The sequence below is a fragment of the Oncorhynchus masou genome, chromosome 24 (assembly GCF_036934945.1).
Source record: "Oncorhynchus masou masou isolate Uvic2021 chromosome 24, UVic_Omas_1.1, whole genome shotgun sequence".
Lineage (NCBI taxonomy): Eukaryota > Metazoa > Chordata > Actinopteri > Salmoniformes > Salmonidae > Oncorhynchus > Oncorhynchus masou.
The window spans coordinates 83,768,451-83,788,498 of record NC_088235.1 but is presented as its reverse complement, the minus strand read 5'-3'; the positions used below and the strand labels follow the sequence as shown (position 1 = coordinate 83,788,498).

Sequence of the window (20,048 nt, the reverse complement as noted above, 5' to 3'; positions counted from 1 at the left end):
TTTCATTTTGTGGGTAGTAGTCATATACATTAACACCAAGATAGTAGTTGGCTTACACTGAGGCAACATAGGCTATTGTTTTATATATGACACAAGGTTTTGTTCTATTCAAGGTAACGTTAGTGTAGGATTATTTTCCTGACTAATTATTTAATATAGGCTATAATGGGCGGTAGGTAGCCTAGTGGTTAGAGCGTTGGACTAAATCAAATCAAAGTTTATTTGTCACGTGCGCCGAATACAACAGGTATTACAGTGAAATGCTTACTTATAGGCTCTACCCAATAGTGCAAAAAAAGGTATTATATGAACAATAGGTAGGTAAAGAAATAAAACAACAGTAAAAAGACAGGCTATAAAGGTAGCGAGGCTACATACAGACACCGGTTATTCAGGCTGATTGAGATATGGTTAAAGTGACAACACATATATGATGATCAGAGATTAGCAGTAGAGTAAATGAGGGGTTGGCGGGTGTTTGGTGGAACACAATGCAGATAGCCCGGTTAGCCAATGTGCGGGAGCACTGGTTGGTCGCCCAATTGAGGTAGTATGTACATGAATGTATAGTTAAAGTGACTGTGCATATAAGATAAACCGAAAGTAGCAGCAGCTAAAAAGAGGGGTTGGGGAGGCACACAATGCAAATAGTCCGGGTAGCCATTTGATTATCTGTTCAGGAGTCTTGTGGCTTGGGTGTAAAAACTGTTGAGAAGCCTTTTTTCCTAGACTTGGCACTCCGGTACCGCTTGCCATGCGATAGTAGATAGAACAGTCTATGGTTGGGGTGGCTGGGGTCTTGACAATTTTTAGGGCCTTTCTCTGACACCGCCTGGTGTAGAGGTCCTGGACAAGAGGAATACCTATGTGAGAATGTTGTTCATTGACTACAGCTCGGCATTTAACACCATAGTACCCTCCAAGCTCGTCATCAAGCTCGAGTCCCTGGGTCTCGACCCCGCCCTGTGCAACTGGGTACTGGACTTCCTGACGGGCCGCCCCCAGGTGGTGAGGGTAGGCAACAACATCTCCACCCCGCTGATCCTCAACACTGGGGCCCCACAAGGGTGCGTTCTGAGCCCTCTCCTGTACTCCCTGTTCACCCACGACTGCGTGGCCACGCACGCCTCCAACTCAATCATCAAGTTTGCGGACGACACAACAGTGGTAGGCTTGATTACCAACAATGACGAGACGGCCTATAGGGAGGAGGTGAGGGCCCTCGGAGTGTGGAGTCAGGAAAATAACCTCACACTCAACCTCAACAAAACTAAGGAGATGATTGTGGACTTCAGGAAACAGCAGAGGGAACACCCCCCTATCCACATCGATGGACCAGTAGTGGAGAGGGTAGTAAGTTTTAAGTTCCTCGGCATACACATCACAGACAAACTGAATTGGTCCACCCACACAGACAGCATCGTGAAGAAGGCGCAGCACCGCCTCTTCAACCTCAGGAGGCTGAAGAAATTCGGCTTGTCACCAAAAGCACTCACAAACTTCTACAGATGCACAATCGAGAGCATCCTGGCGGGCTGTATCACCGCCTGGTACGGCAACTGCTCCGCCCACAACCGTAAGGCTCTCCAGAGGGTAGTGAGGTCTGCACAACGCATCACTGGGGGAAAACTACCTGCCCTCCAGGACACCTACACCACCCGATGTTACAGGAAGGCCATAAAGATCATCAAGGACAACAACCACCCGAGCCACTGCCGGTTCACCCCGCTATCATCCAGAAGGCGAGGTCAGTACAGGTGCATCAAAGCTGGGACCGAGAGACTGAAAAACAGCTTCTATCTCAAGGCCATCAGGCTGTTAAACAGCCACCACTAACATTGAGTGGCTGCTGCCAACACACTGACTCAACTCCAGCCACTTTAATAATGGGAATTGATGGGAAATGATGTAAAATATATCAATATCCACTTTAAACAATGCTACCTAATATAATATTTACATACCCTACATTATTCATCTCGTATGTATACGTATATACTGTACTCTATATCATCTACTGCATCTTTATGTAATACATGTATCACTAGCCACTTTGCAACTTTGTTTACATACTCATCTCATATGTATATACTGTACTCGATACCATCTACTGTATCTTGCCTATGCTGCTCTGTACCATCACTCATTCATATATGTTTATGTACATATTCTTTATCCCCTTACACTTGTGTGTATAAGACAGTAGTTTTGGAATTGTTAGTTAGATTACTTGTTGGTTATTACTGCATTGTCGGAACTAGAAGCACAAGCATTTCGCTACACTCGCATTAACATCTGCATGTGACAAATAAAATTTGATTTGATTTGATTTGGATGGCAGGCAACTTAGCCCCAGTGATGTACTGGGCCGTACGCACTAACCTCTGTAGTGCCTTGTGGTCAGAGGCCAAAGCAATTGCCGTACCAGGCAGTGATGCAACCAGGCAGAATGCTCTCGATGTTGCAGCTGTAGAACTTTTTGAGGATCTCAAGACCCATGCCAAATCTTTTTAGTTTCCTGAGGGGGAATAGGCTTTGTCGTGCCCTCTTCACGACTGTCTTGGTGTGTATGGACCATTCTAGTTTGTTGTTGATGTGGACACCAAGGAACTAGAAGCTCTCAACCTGCTTCACTACAGCCCCATCGATGAGAATGGGGGCGTGCTTGGTCCTCCTTTTCCTGTAGTCCACAATCATCTCCTTAGTCTTGGTTACGTTGAGGGATAGGTTGTTATTCTGACACCACCCGGCCAGGTCTCTGACCTCCTCCCTATAGGCTCCTCCCTCTCGTCGTTGTCGATGATCAGGCCTACCACTGTTGTGTCGTCTGCAAACTTAATGATGGTGTTGGAGTCGTGCCTGGCCATGCAGTCGTGGGTGAACAGGGAGTACAGGAGGGGACTGAGCACGCACCCCTGGGGAGCTCCAGTGTTGAGGATCAGCGTGGGAGATGTGTTGCTAGTAACCTAAAGGTTGCAAGATCGAATCCCCGAGCCGACAAGGTAAAAATCTGTTGTTCTGCCCCTGAACAAGGCACTGTTCCTAGGTCATCATTGAAAATAATCTTTTTTCTTAACTGATTTGCCTAGTTAAATAAATATAAAACATAAGGCATTTCCAAGCAGAATCTGTGTTTGAGGAAAGAACTTTGTTTACTTAATTATTTACCTAACTAATTATCTGTTTTCTTAATGGCTAATCCATTCATTGCATTGAATAAACTTATTTGACTCCATCCAGTCCTCAGCCATACACCTGTACTCAGATGTTACGATAAATAGTGTCTGTACTGTGACCCATTGTTAGAGGAAATTATAGTTGAAATGATTAATTATGTATACATTATTGATTAGAACCATTTATTCTAATACTATTATGTTATGATATGAAAAGTATGAGTTTTTGGTTAAGCTGTTACTGAAAATGTAAGCAGAACGAATTCATTGTCTGTGCCTCTTGGGAAGTTTAAGGGGGAGAGATGATATAGCTTTTCAGACAAGATAAGAATGTTTGGGTTATGTTCCATTAGGGGAGAAAAAGTATATCTTTTAGACAGATTGGAATGTCTGTTTTATGAGGGGAGTAGAAGATCTCCAGGCCTGAGTATACTACGCTATTGTAAGGATGGGAGAGCGTGTGAAACTGATGACGTCATTTTATGTTCTCTCTTTAAAATGTAATGTTCTTTGTATTTTGGGTCAGTACTCATCAAGAATAAATGCTGAACTTGTTTTTAAGACTGGTCTCTTGCTAATTCATGCAAAATGATAAACTTACAACTTATCATGAAATAGATAAGAGTGCGAATTTGGTTTTGGCTACAAAACATATAGGAATTTAGAATTCCTCTATCACCCATGCTACCCTGCATGCCTGCATGTTAAGCAGCTTTTGCTGCCACAACTGTTTCAAAGGTATTAGTTTGTGATGAACCTTGGGAGAAGAAACATGACTGTTTTCACAGGCTACGCTAGTCATTCAGAAGATAAGCACAAGCTTCAATGATGCAATGGGTGCCTGGGCCTACACAAAAGCACAGCCTGACACCAAAATATCAGGGTGCATAATGTTTTAGTATTTATTAGGATCCCCATTAGCTGCTCACCTGCTACCAAGGCAGCAGCTATCATTCCTGGTGTCCAAACAGGATAAAAACAATTACAATGTGCAATACTCCAATGTGTGTAAAGTGTGTGTTAGAGTATGTTTGCGTGTGTGTTTGTGTGTGTCTCTCTTCACAGTTCACGTTGTGCCGTGAGGTGTTGTTGTATCTGTTTAATTGTAGGTAATTGGCAGGTTTTTAGAGATGGGCTGTATTTCGAGTAGACCAGCATATTTTCTTGGCACCGCTAAGCTATTGTTGTGAGGAGTGTCAAAAAACTCTGATGTAGGCTACTTTGAATAGTGACATACTGTGTTTACACTCTGTAACCTGGGATTGTCTAATAAGGGTTGTTTTCTCCCCTGTTGGCATGTCCCTCTTGTGTGTAGGTGATGGGGATTCAGAATTCAGACAGGCCCGTGGGGAGCACACCCTTCATCACAGGCAATGAAAGAGGTGGTGATGACCGGTCACGGTCAGAGTGTGGAATTAGTCTCAGAACATGAACACAAGACAGCCCAACTTTCCAGCAGGTGGTGCCAGGTTATTGACATTCATTTAGTCTAACTTGATTGCATTGATGTTATAACATTACATTCAAAATCTCAGAGCATTTATAGTGTGTCCATAGAATTCTCTCTCCAAAATGGTATAAATTGCAGTAAAGTAATTTACGACCGAACACATTTGGTGAAATACTATACTCTGATCATTCATCCCTCCAGTTCAATGGGCCAGCCTCATGGGGAGAGCAGTGCTGCTCTCTATACTGCTGTCTGATCGTCTCCACGTGGCGTCAGACTCGGATGAGGAGGTGCAGGGGCCATCAGAGTGGCAAACATGGAAGAGGAGCAACGGTGTGTCGTACGACAAGAAGGTTATATGTTATTTTATACACGTACTCATAGACACAGCCTGCATTCACAAACACGTCTCAATAGTTACTGTTGGATTAGGCTACTCAACTTCATATAGGCCTACATGAAGACGCATTGTAAACATTCAATAATTAATTCTCTCCCTCCCAGACACACACCTTCACAATAATCAACTATTTGTTTGTTCATTCTGAAGCGGATGACATTGAGAGGAAGGCCATTTGGGAGGAGAACATGAGGGTGATTGATGAGAATAATAACAGTTTTATCAGAGGGACAAGGATGTTGTTATGAGAATTTCATTATCAATGTTCATAAACTTTAATTAATCTACTCAGTCTGCAACACAGAGTTTGTAAGGTTCTGGTTGAATGAAACATACAAGAGTTCCCAGCTTACAATAGTCAAAATGTTTATTCACGAGAGCACTCTGAAGTCCATTATACAAAGACATCCATTTTATACTTGCTCCCTACTTACGCACATACTTCCACACAAACAGTAGGTATCCTACGCACATACATACACACAAACAGTAGGTGACTTGTATCCTTTTCCAGAGTTCTCACCACTGTGTATCACTACCCAGCCGACAGTTCCATTCCCTTGAGATTAGGGAGACCTTGAGAAGTACTCCCTGTCCTATCATAGATTTCTCATAGCAAAATAAAGAGAAAAGGGAAGAATGCATCAGCTCGAAAAGCTCCGTGCCAGTGCTCGGAAGTTAGAGGCTGTTACCGTTGACTACAGAGCCATGGGCTATGTCACTGAGGTGAAAGACCAGGTGAGGCTTTTCTTAAAACACTTCTGGAAGTAGAATGTCAGTGCAAACTCGGAAGTTTGAGTTCTGTTGATTTCTCCTCACAGGGCGACTGTGGCTCCTGCTGGGCGTTTAGCACTACGGGGGCCATTGAAGGACAAATGTTCAAGAGGACAGGTCAGCTGGTGTCCTTGAGTGAGCAAAACCTTGTGGACTGCTCCAAGCGCTATGGCACCAATGGCTGCAGTGGAGCCTGGATGGCTAATGCCTATGATTATGTGCTTCAGAATGGGCTTCAGTCCACAGACACCTACCCCTACACATCAGTGGTAAGAGTCTAACTGGGGACATCCCTGTCCGTGTAGACCAACGTTACATAATGTTAATAGAAACATGTGATTTAAGAAGTACAAGTGTTGAGACACCTTTCTGTATTTCTAGGATTCCCAGCCCTGTTTCTATGAAAGCAGTCAGTCAGTTGCCAGGATTACTGATTAGAGGTTCATACCCACTGGAGATGAGCAGTTGCTGTGGCAACCATTGGCCCAATCACCATTGATGTGGATGCAGATCACCCAAGCTTCATGTTCTACAGTTCAGGTTGGTCTTCATACCTTGACGCTTGACAACTAAATGTAGTGTTTTTTTTGTTCCTGTACATAATATTAACTTTGATAGTCCAGGTAAACGTTTTTTGATTCCATAAAAAAATGCATTTTCCCTTTCTGAGCTTGCCTCATTGTAACCAGTGCTATTATTGGTCAAACAGGAATATATGAGGAGCCAAGCTGTAACCCCAACAACCTCAGTCATGCAGTGCTGCTGGTTGGCTATGGCTCTGAAGAGGGACAAGCATATTGGATCATCAAAACGGTCGGTGAATCACAGGTGGGAGTAACATGGTTTACATTCTCACAAAATGTCATATTGGGGTTACTTTTTCATGTACAGTACCAGTCAAAAGTTTGGACACTCCTACTCATTAAAGGGTTTTCTTTATTTTTAATATTTTCTACATTGTAGAATAATAGTGAAGACATCAAAACTATTAAATAACACATATGGAATCATGTAGTAACCAAAAATATATTTTATATTTGAGAATCTTCAAAGTCGCCACCCCTTTGCCTTGATGACAGCTTATCACACTCTTGGCATTCTCTCAACCAACTTCATGAGGAATGCTTTTCCAAAAGTCTTGAAGGAGTTCCCACATATGCTGAGCACTTGTTGGCTGCTTTTCCTTCACTCTGTGATCAAACTCATCCCAAACCATCGCAATTGGGTTGAGGTCGGGGGTGATTGTGGAGGCCAGGTAATCTGATGCAGCACTCCATCACTCTCTTTCTTGGTCAAATAGCCCTTACACAGCCTGGAGGTGTGTTTTGGGTCATTGTCTTGTTGAAAAACAAATGATAGTCCCACTAAGCGCAAACCAGATGGGATGGAATATATCGCTGCAGAATGCTGTGCTATCCATGCTGGTTAAGTGTGCCTTAAATTCTAAATAAATCACAGACAGTGTCATCAGCAAAGCATCATCACATCTCCTCCTCCTTGCTTCACGGTGGGAACCACACGTGTTGATAATCCATTCCCCTACTCTGCGTCTCACAAAGACGCGTGGTTTGAAACAAAAATTTCAAAGTTGGATTCCTCAGACCAAAGGACATATTTCCACTGGTCTAATGTCCATTGCTCATGTTTCTTGGCCTAAGCAAGTCCCTTCTTATTGTTCTCCTTTAGTAGGGGTTTCTTTGCAGCAATTCGACCACGAAGGCCTAATTCACGCAGTCTCCTCTGAACAGCTGATGTTGAGATGTATCGGTTACTTGAACTCTGTGAAGTATTTATTTGGGCTGCAATTTCTGAGGTGCAGTTAACTGTAATGAACTTATCCTCTGCAGCAGAGGTAACTCTGGGTCTGACTGACCTTCATGTCTTAAAGTAATGATGGACTGTCGTTTCTCTTTGCTTATTTGAGCTGTTCTTGCCATAATATGGACTTGGTCTTTTACCAAATAGAGATATCTTCTGTATACCACCCCTACCTTGTCACAACACAACAGATTGGCTCAAACGCATTAAAAAGGAAAACAATTCCACAAATGAACTTTTTAACAAGGCACACCTTTTTGGGATAGGGGACAGCATTTTCGCTTTTGATGAATAGCGTGCCCAGAGTGAACTGCCTCCTACTCTATCCCAGATGCTAATATATGCATATTATTATTAGTATTGGATAGAAAACTGTTTCTAAAACTGTTTGTATGATGACTGTGAGTATAACAGAACTCATATGGTAGGCAAAAAGCTGAGAAAAATCCAACCAGGAAGTGGGACATCTGAGGTTTGTAGTTTTTCAAAGCTTGGCCTACCGAGTACACATTGAGATATGGATGAGGTTGCACTTCCTAGGGCTTCCACTAGATGTCAACTTGAATGAGGATTCTACTATAAAGGAGGGGCTCTCAGAGTTACCTCTCGTTCCAGTGCCTTTCTGAAGACAAAGGAATTCTCCGGTTGGAACATTATTGATGTTGTATGTTAACTCTTGGAACTCCCTCTCCCGGATCCGGGGGAATTGTCATCAACTGACACTAATTAGCATAACGCAACGGACAAAAAATATTACTAGAAAATATTCATATTCATGAAATCACAAGTGAAATATATTGAAACACAGCTTAGCCTTTTGTTAATCACCCTGTCATCTCAGATTTTGAAATTATGCTTTACAGCCAAAGCAAGACAAGCATTTGTGTAAGTTTATCGATAGCCTAGCATAGCATTATGCCTAGCTAGCAGCTAGGTATAATGTTTCTAAAGGACTCTAACGGGACTTTTCAAATTTTTGTCTGGATGAAATGCTCGCGCTTCATGAAGATGGATTACTGTGCTGGACATAAATGATGGAACTTTATGGAACAAATCAGTCATTTATTGTCGAACTGGGATTCCTAGGAGTGCCTTCTGATGAAGATCATCAAACGTAAGTGAATATTTATGGTGTTGTTTCTAACTTTGTTGATTCCAAAATGGTGGCTATTCCTCTGGCTGTTTTGGGTTCTGAGCACCGTTCTCAGATTATGCTTTTTCCGTAAAGTTTTTAAAAAATCTGACACAGAGGTTGCATTAAGGAGAAGTCTATCTTTAATTATGTGAATAACATTAGTATATTGTATCTATATTTCTGCTTTTTGTGACTCCTATCTTTGGCTGGAAAAATGGCTGTGTGTTTTTCCGATTTGGCGGTGATCTAACATAATCATATGTTGTGCTTTAGCTGTGAAGCTTTTTTGAAATCGGACACGATGGGTAGATTAACAAGATGTTTATCTTGCAGTTGCTGTATTGGACTTGTTAATGTGTGAAAGTTACAGTGGGGCAGAAAAGTATTTAGTCAGCCACCAATTGTGCAAGTTCTCCCAATTAAAAGGATGAGAGAGGCCTGTAATTTTCATCATAGGTATACTTCAACTATGACAGATAAAATGAGAAAAAAAATCCAGAAAATCACATTGTAGGATTTTTAATGAATTTATTTGCAAATTATGGTAGAAAATAAGTATTTGGTCAATAACAAAAGTTTCTCAATACTTTGTTATATACCCTTTATACACAGGGTACACAAACAAAGACAGATTAAACATTTGAAAATTATTTCTTGATTCCTCTCTAAGGGGACCAAATGGTCCAAACGACAGAACTTTTGATACTTTCATCTTCAGGTGGTGTGTCCTCAAATCAATCAATCAAATTTATTTCTGAAGCCCTTTTTACATCAATTGATGATGATCCCCATTGTTCTTTGGTCATGTGTTGATTTAGTTGTGCAATATACCACACCTTGATTTACAACTCAAACAAGCAATGGTTTTGAATTGAAACCTCTGGAATTTTCACAACAAAATTGTGTCTGAGTGACTTACATAAAATGGGTTGCTTGGCAAGTCCATATTTACATTAAATAATGATTTTGAATAGCAGGACAATAGAGATAAACAGTGCATGTCCTTCTAACTAGGGTCGTGTTTTACCTTTCTTTCCGCCCGTCCAAGCTTTCTTCAATTAAATAATGTGCTGCGTAAAGTTCAGGACGGGCCGAAAACACGTAGGACTATAGTCCTGGTAGTCCTTGCTTTCCACTCACAGCCCCTGTCATCCTGTATAAACACCTAAATTGAAACATGCTATACATAAAATCAGAGCTCAGGTTCTCCACTTCACAACGCTGTCTGGGTAGTCACTGACAGCCGTTATCAACATGAGCACAACAAGATGCCCCCATCCCTCCCACTAATTGGGCTACTTTTTAACATTTGTTGTTGTCTGAATGAGGGAAATGCTGTAAATCAAGAAGAGACGAAAGATGAGACGTTTAGGATTATAATAAATACCACTTTGATGTCATACAAATGAACCAAAACCCATGAGTCCAAAAACTGATCTGTATTTTCTATATCTCCAATCCAAAGTTAAATCTAGAATTGGCTTCCTATTTCGCAACAAAGCATCCTTCACTCATGCTGCCAAACATACCCTTGTAAAACTGACCATCCTACCAATCCTCGACTTTGGCGATGTCATTTACAAAATAGCCTCCAATACCCTACTCAACAAATTTGATGCAGTCTATCACAGTGCAATCCATTTTGTCACCAAAGCCCCATATACTACCCACCATTGCGACCTGTACGCTCTCATTGGCTGGCCCTCGCTTCATACTTGTCGCCAAACCCACTGGCTCCATGTCATCTACAAGACCCTGCTAGGTAAAGTCCCCCCTTATCTCAGCTCGCTGGTCACCGTAGCATCTCCCACCTGTAGCACACGCTCCAGCAGGTATATCTCTCTAGTCACCCCCAAAACCAATTCTTTCTTTGGCCGCCTCTCCTTCCAGTTCTCTGCTGCCAATGACTGGAACGAACTACAAAAGCACTGAAACTGGAAACACTTATCTCCCTCACTAGCTTTAAGCACCAACTGTCAGAGCAGCTCACAGATTACTGCACCTGTACATAGCCCACCTATATTTTAGCCCAAACAACTACCTCTTTCCCTACTGTATTTTATTGATTTATTTTGCTCCTTTGCACCCCATTATTTTTATTTCTACTTTGCACATTCTTCCATTGCAAATCTACCATTCCAGTGTTTTACTTGCTATATTGTATTTACTTTGCCACCATGGCCTTTTTTGCCTTTACCTCCCTTATCTCACCTCCTTTGCTCACATCGTATATAGACTTGTTTATACTGTATTATTGACTGTATGTTTGTTTTGCTCCATGTGTAACTCTGTGTCGTTGTATGTGTCGAACTGCTTTGCTTCATCTTGGCCAGGTCGCAATTGTAAATAAGAACTTGTTCTCAACTTGCCTACCTGGTTAAATAAAGGTTGAATAAAAATAAATAAATAAATTGGAACTTTATAGAATAAACACTTTTGCGTTCAAAAAGCTGCCTTAACTCATCAGACTTTTCCCCTCGATACAGAGATGTGGCCCTAGATACTACAGAGAGGACAAGGCCTCCTAGGGGCCAGTGTGTACCCTGCAACTGTAACGGCCTGTCCAATGAATGTGACGAACAAACAGGGAGATGTCTGGTGGGTTTCTCTCTCACTCTCCATCTATCATTCTTTCCCTCTATCACTCTCTCTCACACACACGCACACATACAGTGGCTTGAAAAAGTATTCACCCCCCTTGGCATTCTTCCTATTTTGTTGCCTTACAACCTGGAATAAAATTGATTTTGGGGGGGTTTGTATCATTTGATTTCCCCAACATGCTTACCAAAATATTTTATATTGTGAAACAAACAAGAAATAACTTGAGCGTGCATAACTATTTACCCCCCAAAGTCAATACTTTGTAGAGCCATCTTTTGCAGCCATTACAAGCTGCAAGTCTCTTGGTATATGTCTCTATAAGCTTGGCACATCTAGCCACTGGGATTTTTGCCCATTCTTCAAGGCAAAACTGCTCCAGCTCCTTCAAGTCGAATGGATTCCGCTGGTGTACAGCAATCTTTAAGTCATACCACAGATTCTCAATTGGATTGACGTCTGGGCTTTGACTAGGCCATTCCAAGACATTTAAATGTTTCCCCTTAAACCACTCAAGTGTTGCTTTAGCAGTATGCTTCGGGTCATTGTCCTGCTGGAAGGTGAACCTCTGTCCCAGTCTCAAATCTCTGGAAGACTAAAACAGTTTTCTCTCAAGATGTTCCCTGTATTAAGCGCCATCCATCATTCCTTCAATTTTGACCAGCTTCCCAGTCCCTGCCGATGAACAACATCCCCACAGCATGATGCTGCCACCACCATGCTTCACTGTGGGGATGGTGTTCTTGGGGTGATGAGAGGTGTTGGGTTTGTGCCAGACATAGCGTTTTCCTTGGTGGCCAAAAATATCAATTTTAGTCTCATCTGACCAGAGTACCTTCTTCCATATGTTTGGGGAGTCTCCCACATGCCTTTTTCTTTTTTTTCTTTAAGCAATGGCTTTTTTCTGGCCACTTTTCCATATACCCCAGCTCTGTAGAGCGTGTGGCTTAAAGTGGTCCTATGGACAGACGCTCCAATCTTCGCTGTGGAGCTTTGCAGCTCCTTCAGGGTTATCTTTGGTCTATTTGTTGCCTCTGATTAATGCCCTCCTTGCCTGGTTTGTGAGTTTTGGTGGGCGGCCCTCTCTTAGCAGGTTTGTTATGGTGCCATATTCTTTCCATTTTTTAATAATGGATTTAATGGTGCTCATTGGGATGTTCAAAGTTTCAGATATTTTTTTATAACCCAACCCAGATCTGTACTTCTCCTGTTTGGAGAGCTCCTTGGTCTTCATGGTGCCACTTGCTTGGTGGTGCTCCTTGCTTAGTGGTGTTGCAAACTCTGGGGCCTTTCAGAATAGGTGTATATATACTGAGATCATGTGACACTCAGATTCCACACAAGTGGACTTTATTTAAAAACCTCTTAGGGCTAGGCCCGTTTTTCCTCAATTTCCGCCTGAATGACGTTCCCAAAGTAAACTGCCTGTTGCTCAGGCCCTGAAGCCAGGATACGCATATAATTGGTACCATTGGAAAGAAAACAATTTGAAGTTGGTAGAAATGTTAAAATAATATAGGAGAATATAACACAATAGATAAGGTAGGAGAAAATCCAAAGAAAAACCAACCAGAATTAATTGTTTTGAGAGAGACCATCCTCTTACAATGGCAAGTATAAGGGCATACTGAAAATTAGCTCCCAGGGTGCAATTCCTATGGCTTCCACAGGGTGTCAGCAGTCGATGTTCAAGGTTTCAGGCTTGTAACTTTCAAAACGAATAAGAAATAGCAGTTTTAGTACAGGGACACAGTCTTGGAAATGTGTGTTTGCACGCACCATGAAGACAGGATGCACCTGCTAAAATCGGTATCCTATTGAACATACTTCTTTCCGTAAGTAATATTATAGTTTGATTACATTTCAGGGTATCTCAGGAATACATAGAAATGTATTTTGACTTGTTGAAACAAAGTTTAAGGGTAGATTTTCGGATTCCTTTCTCTGCATGTTGAACGAGTGGATTACTCAAATCGATGGCGCTGACTTTTTGGGATATAAAGAAGGATTTTAAAAAACGACACTACATGTTATAGCTGGGACCCTTTGGATGACAAATCAGAGGAAGAATTTCAAAAGGTCAGTGAATATTTAATCGCTATTTGTGAATTTATGAAACCTGTGCCTGTGGAAAAATATTTTGAAATGGGGTGACGTCCTCAAACAATCACATGGCATGTTTTCGCTGTAGTAGCTACTGTAATCGGACAGTGCAGTTAGATTAACAAAAATATAAGCTTTCAACCGATATAAGACACTTACATGTACCTAAATGTTTAATATCCATATCTTTTTTAAATGATTTATTTGAATTGCGCCGCCCTCCAGTTTCACCGGAAGTTGTCCCGCTAGCGTAGGCTTATGTGACTTCTGAAGGTAATTGGTTGCACCAGATCTTATTTAGGGGCTTCATAGCAAAGGGGGTGAACATGTGTACGCACCACTTTTCAGTTTTTTTAATATTTAATTTATTTTTTGAAACAAGTTATTTTTTAATTTCACTTCACCAATTTCGACTATTTTGTGTGTTCATCACATGAAATCCAAATAAAAATCTATTTAAATTACAGGTTGTAATGCAACAAAATAGGAAAAACGCCAAGGGGGATGAATACTTTTGCAAGGCACTACACACACAGCAGGATAGATCATTTCTGACTCACCAGTAAGGTAAACATACTGTATGGCTTAGTTCTGCTTTTTCCAAACCTGCTGATCCAGATGGATATCAGTCATATCCACAGATTAGCATCATGCCAGACTACATTACCTCTCACATCATGAACCATACCACCAACATTCCACAAGCCTGCTTCATTGATAAACAGTGAGAACACTTTATTTTCCAGAACTGTCAGTACAATACTGATGGACATCGATGTGAGCGCTACAAAGTGGGTAACTACGGCAATGCTGCCCAGAGGACCTGTTGTGGTTGTCTTACCTCTGAAGCTCTATCTCTTAATGCATATAGAAGGTAAACTATAACTCAAAGTATTTCAATATGATAATATAATGATGCATCATTGTCATGATAATCCCCACCTCTTTTCTTGCACTCTCAGATCTCCTTCATCACCTGAGGGAGGCAAAATCTAGTATACCCAACATAAATGTGGCAGTGGAGGAGGTGGCCAGGATGATGAAGGAGGTGCAGCTCATGGTGCAGGAGATGAGAGAACTTGGCTGCAGTAACCAGACAAGGAGGCTGCCAGGGAGCAAGAGGAGGCTCACAAACGTGATAAAAGTCACTTACAGTACAGGGCAGCACTTTATTTAGCATTCTTTTGAATGAGACATTCCATACATCAATGTGACACAAGTTCTTGATAGATATGACTCAAGGTGCAAAGGGTAATACATGTGTCCCTCTCAGTATTGGACTTCATCAGGAACAATATGACAACTCCATTGGATGACAACCTGGCTGTAGCCAATGAGGCGGCAGAGTCCCTGATGACGTGGGGCTCTGCGTTGATGAATCTGGCAGAGGCTGTGGCACAAGCAGAGGATATGGTAAAAAAGGACATGGAGCCTCAACAACAGCTGTACTGACTTCCTAAGAGACCTGATGGTAATGTCAAATACTGAAGAATAACATCTATGAAAAGTTGTAGATAAAACGCAAAAAATGTCCCTCCTTTTTCCAAATAATTTACTAGCAATTAAAAGACGAACTGGAGAGGAAACGTGATTCAATCCAATCAATATGACCAAAGATAAACTGAGGAATATCACAAACCTTTTGGAATTGATGAAGGAGCACAGCAAGGTATGAAGCAGATGAATTCAAATTGTTTCCAGTGGATATTATTATTTATCTCGTAATGAATGAGGCATTAAAATTTCATTTAAATATTTCAGGAATACAAGCACCTTGCAGCCGAGATAGATCAAATCAAATTTATTTATAAAGCCCTTCTTACATCATCACAGTGCTGTACAGAAACTCAGCCTAAAACCCCTAACAGCAAGCAACGCAGGTGTAGAAGCACAGTGGCTAGGAAAAACTCCCTAGAAAGGCCAGAACCTAGGAAGAAACCTAGAGAGGAACCAGGCTATGAGGTGTGGCCAGTCCTCTTCTGGCTGTGCCGGGTGGAGATTATAACAGAACATGGCCAAGATGTTCAAATGTTCATAGATGACCAGCAGGGTCAAATAATAATAATCACAGTGGATTTCGAGGGTGCAACAGGTCAGCACCTCAGGAGTAAATGTCAGTTGGCTTTTCATAGCCGATCATGCAGAGTATCTCTACCACTCCTGCTGTCTCTAGAGAGTTGAAAACAGCAGGTCTGGGACAGGTAGCACATTCGGTGAACAGGTCAGGATTCCATAGCCACAGGCAGAACATTTGAAACTGAAGCAGCAGCACGGCCAGGTGGACTGGGGACAGCAAGGAGTCATCAGGCCAGGTAGTCCTGAGGCATGGTCCTAGGGCCAAGTTCCTCTGAGAGAGAGAAAGAAAAAAAGAAAGAAAGAAAGAGAGAGAGAAAGAGAGAAAGAGAGAACTCGAGAGAGCATACTTAAATTCACACAGGACACCGGATAAGACAGGAGAAAAACTCCAGATATAACAGACTGACTCTAGGCTCCCGACACATAAACTACTGCAGCATAAATACTGGAGGCAGAGACAGGAGGGGTTGGGAAACACTGTGGCCCCATCCAACAATACCCCCGGACAGGGCCAAACAGGCAGGATATTACCCCACCCACTTTGCCAAAGCACAGCCCCCACACCACTAGAGGGATACCTTCAACCACCAACTTATCATCCTGAGACAAGGCTGAGTATAGCCCACAAAGATCTCCGCCACGGCACAACCCAAGGGGGGGCGCCAAACCAGACAGGAAGATCACGTCAGTGACTCAACCCACTCAAGTGACGCACCCCTCCTAGGGACAGCATGGAAGAGCACCAATAAACCAGTGACTCAGCCCCTGTAATAGGGTTAGAGGGAGCCAAGTCCAATCTCCCCTTCATCTACAGTTGATGTCAGAAGTTTACAAACATCTTAGCCAAATACATTAAACTCAGTTTTTCACAATTCCTGACATTTAATCCTAGTAAACATTCCCTGTCTTTGGCCAGTTAGGATAATTTATTTTAAGATTGTGAAATGTCAGAATAATAGTAGAGACTGATTGATTTATTTCAGCTTTCATTTCTTTCATCACATCACCGGTGGGTCAGAAGTTTACAAACACTCAATTGTATTTGGTAGCATTGCTTATAAATTGTTTAACTTGGGTCAAACACTTCAGGTAGCCTTCCACAAGCTTCCCACAATAAGTTGGGTGAATTTTAGCCCATTCCTCCTGACAGAGCTGGTGTAACTGAGTAAGGTTTGTAGGCCTCCTTGCTCGCAAAAACATTTTCAGTTCTGCCTAGAAATATTCAATTGGATTGGGGTCAGGGCTTTGCGATGGCCACTCCAATACCTTGACTTTGTTGTCCTGAAACCATTTTGCCACAACTTTGGAAGTATGCTTGGGGTCATTGTCCATTTGGAAGACCAATTTGTGACCAAGCTTTAACTTCCTGACTGATGTCTGGAGATGTTGCTTCAATATATCCACTTAATTTTCCTCCCTCATGATGCCATCTATTTTGTGAAGTGCACCCGTCCCTTCTGTAGCAAAGCACGCCCACAACATGATGCTGCCACCCTCGTGCTTCATGGTTGGGTGGTGTTCTTTGGCTTGCAAGCCTCCCCTGTTTTTCTCCAAACATAACAATGGTCATTATGGTCAAACAGTTCTATTTTTGTTTCATCAGACCATAGGAACATTTTCGAAAAAGTACGATCTTTGTCCCTATGTGCAGTTGCAAACCGTAGTCTGGCTTTTTTTAGGGCGGTTTTGGAGTCGTGGTTTCTTCCTTGCTGAGCGGCCTTTCAGGTTATGTCGATATAGGACTCGTTTTACTGTGGAAATAGATACTTTTGTACCTGTTTCCTCCAGCATCTTCACAAGGTCCTTTGCTGTTGTTCTGGGATTGATTTGCACTTTTCGCACCAAAGTACGTTCATCTCTAGGAGACTGAATGCATCTCCTTCTTCAGCGGTAAGACGGCTGCGTGGTCCCATGGTGTTTATTTATTTTGAAGGTAGGCCTTGAAATACATCCACAGGTACACTTCCAATTGACTCAAATGATGTCAATTAGCCTATCAGAAACTTCTAAAGCCATGGCATCATTTTCTGGAATTTTCCAAGCTGTTTAAAGACACAGTCAACTTAGTGTATGTAAACTTCTGACCCACTGGATTTGTGATACAGTGAATTATAAGTGAAGTAATCTGTTTGTAAACAATTGTTGGAAAAATGACTCGTGTCATGCACAAAGTAGATCTAACCGAATTAGTCCTAACCGACTTGCCAAAACTATAGTTTGTTATCAAGAATTTTGCGGAATGGTTGAAAAACGCAAACGCAAGCTTTGGTTGCGAATGGTATGAACTTTGAACTCTCATTCACTACAGAGGTGATACCCTCTAGCCGTTGAGTTAGCAACAGCAGATGCAAACGAGGGTTAGGAAGGAACAGACAGAGTATCTACCACACAACGACATTACGACAACGTATCCAATTGACCACCAGAGACATTCTTCAAGGGACAAAGGACTCGGTTGGGCAACACAGCCTTCCATCTACCACCAACCTACTGAAGCGCAGCTCAGAGTAAATATTTATTGCATTTTCCTTTTTCAAATTGGCGGTAATTTAGAATACATAAGATACTGTATTTATGATAGCACAGCTTCGCCTTTGTTCCTCAGTCTTCCCGCTCTTTCACTCAAACCCAGCCCTTTTCTTTTGTGTAACCAGCTGTCATATCTGTTCCGCCCGCTAGGGACGTTTTCCTTTATGACGTAATTTGTAATCAAGTTATGATTTAAATACGTGTGTGTGTAATTCTGTGTGATTAGTTAGGTATTTAGTAAATAATTAATTAAACCCAATTTTGGATTGCTGATTCAACTTGTTAGCCAGGGTTTGTGCAGTTAATTAAGAATTTACAACTTTCAGATGAAACTGAATTAAGGTCACGATTAATGTTGACTGCTATTGATGTAAAATATTACCAGGTCTAGAGTTTATTCGCAAGATAACAGCTCTATAAATATTATTTTGTGGTGCCCGACTCTCTAGTTAATTACATTTACATGATAAGCTCAATCAGGTAATATTAATTACGGAGAAATTATTTTATAGAATAGCATGTCATATCACTTAATCCGGCATAGCCAAAGACACGACAGTCCCAAGAAACAAAGAGATCTTCTGTTGAATCTGACAATTACTCTTAATGGTTGAACAGTCGTCTCAAATAAAACTGTGAAGGACCTCGGCGTTACTCTGGACCCTGATCTCTCTTTTGACGAACATATCAAGACTGTTTCAAGGACAGCTTTTTTCCATCTATGTAACATTGCAAAAATCAGAAACTTTCTGTCCAAAATTGATGCAGAAAAATGTATCCATGCTTTTGTTACTTCTAGGTTAGACTACTGCAATGCTCTACTTTCCGGTTCCCCGGATAAAGCACTAAATAAACTTCAGTTAGTGTTAAATACGGCTAGAATCCTGACAAGAAACAAAACATCTGATCATATTACTCCAGTGCGAGCCTCCCTACACTGGCTTCCTGTCAAGGCAAGGGCTGATTTCAAGGTTTTACTGCACACCTACAAAGCATTACATGGGCTTGCTCCTACCTATCTCTCTGATTTGGTCCTGCCGTACATACCTACACGTACGCTACGGTCACAAGACGCAGGCCTCCTAATTGTCCCTAGAATTTCTAAGCAAACAGCTGGAGGCAGGGCTTTCTGCTATAGAGCTCCATTTTTATGGAACGGTCTGCCTACCCATGTCAGAGACGCAAACTCGGTCTCAACCTTTAAGTCTTTACTGAAGACTCATCTCTTCAGTGGGACATATGATTGAGTGTAGTCTGGCCCAGGAGTGTGAAGGTGAACGGAAAGGCTCTGGAGCAACGAACCACCCTTGCTGTCTCTGCCTGGCCGGTTCCCCTCTTTCCACTGGGATTCTCTGCCTCTAACCCTATTACAGGGGCTGAGTCACTGGCTTACTGGGGCTCTCTCATGCCGTCCCTGGAAGGGGTGCGTCACCTGAGTGGGTTGATTCACTGATGTGGTCATCCCGTCTGGGTTGGCGCCCCCCCCCCCCCTTGGGTTGTGCCATGACGGAGATCTTTGCGGGCTATACTCAGCTTTGTCTCAGGATGGTAAGTTGGTGGTTGAAGATATCCCTCTAGTGGTGTGGGGGCTGTGCTTTGGCAAAGTGGGTGGGGTTATATCCTTCCTGTTTGGCCCTGTCCGGGGGTGTCCTCGGATGGGGCCACAGTGTCTCCTGACCCCTCCTGTCTCAGCCTCCAGTATTTATGCTGCAGTAGCTTATGTGTTGGGGGCTGGGGTCAGTTTGTTATATCTGGAGTACTTCTCCTGTCCAATTCGGTGTCCTGTGTGAATCTAAGTGTGCGTTCTCTAATTCTCTCCTTCTCTCTCTCGGAGGACCTGAGCCCTAGGACCATGCCCCAGGACTACCTGACATGATGACTCCTTGCTGTCCCCAGTCCACCTGGCCGTGCTGCTGCTCCAGTTTCAACTGTTCTGCCTTATTATTATTCGACCATGCTGGTCATTTATGAACATTTGAACATCTT

At 42.3% G+C, this 20,048-nt stretch overlaps 1 pseudogene; it reads left to right on the top strand.

Moving 5' to 3' along the window:
• Positions 1-4,604: 4,604 nt before the first annotated feature.
• On the top strand, positions 4,605-14,909 carry LOC135511463 (digestive cysteine proteinase 2-like; annotated as a pseudogene).
• Positions 14,910-20,048: the final 5,139 nt, after the last annotated feature.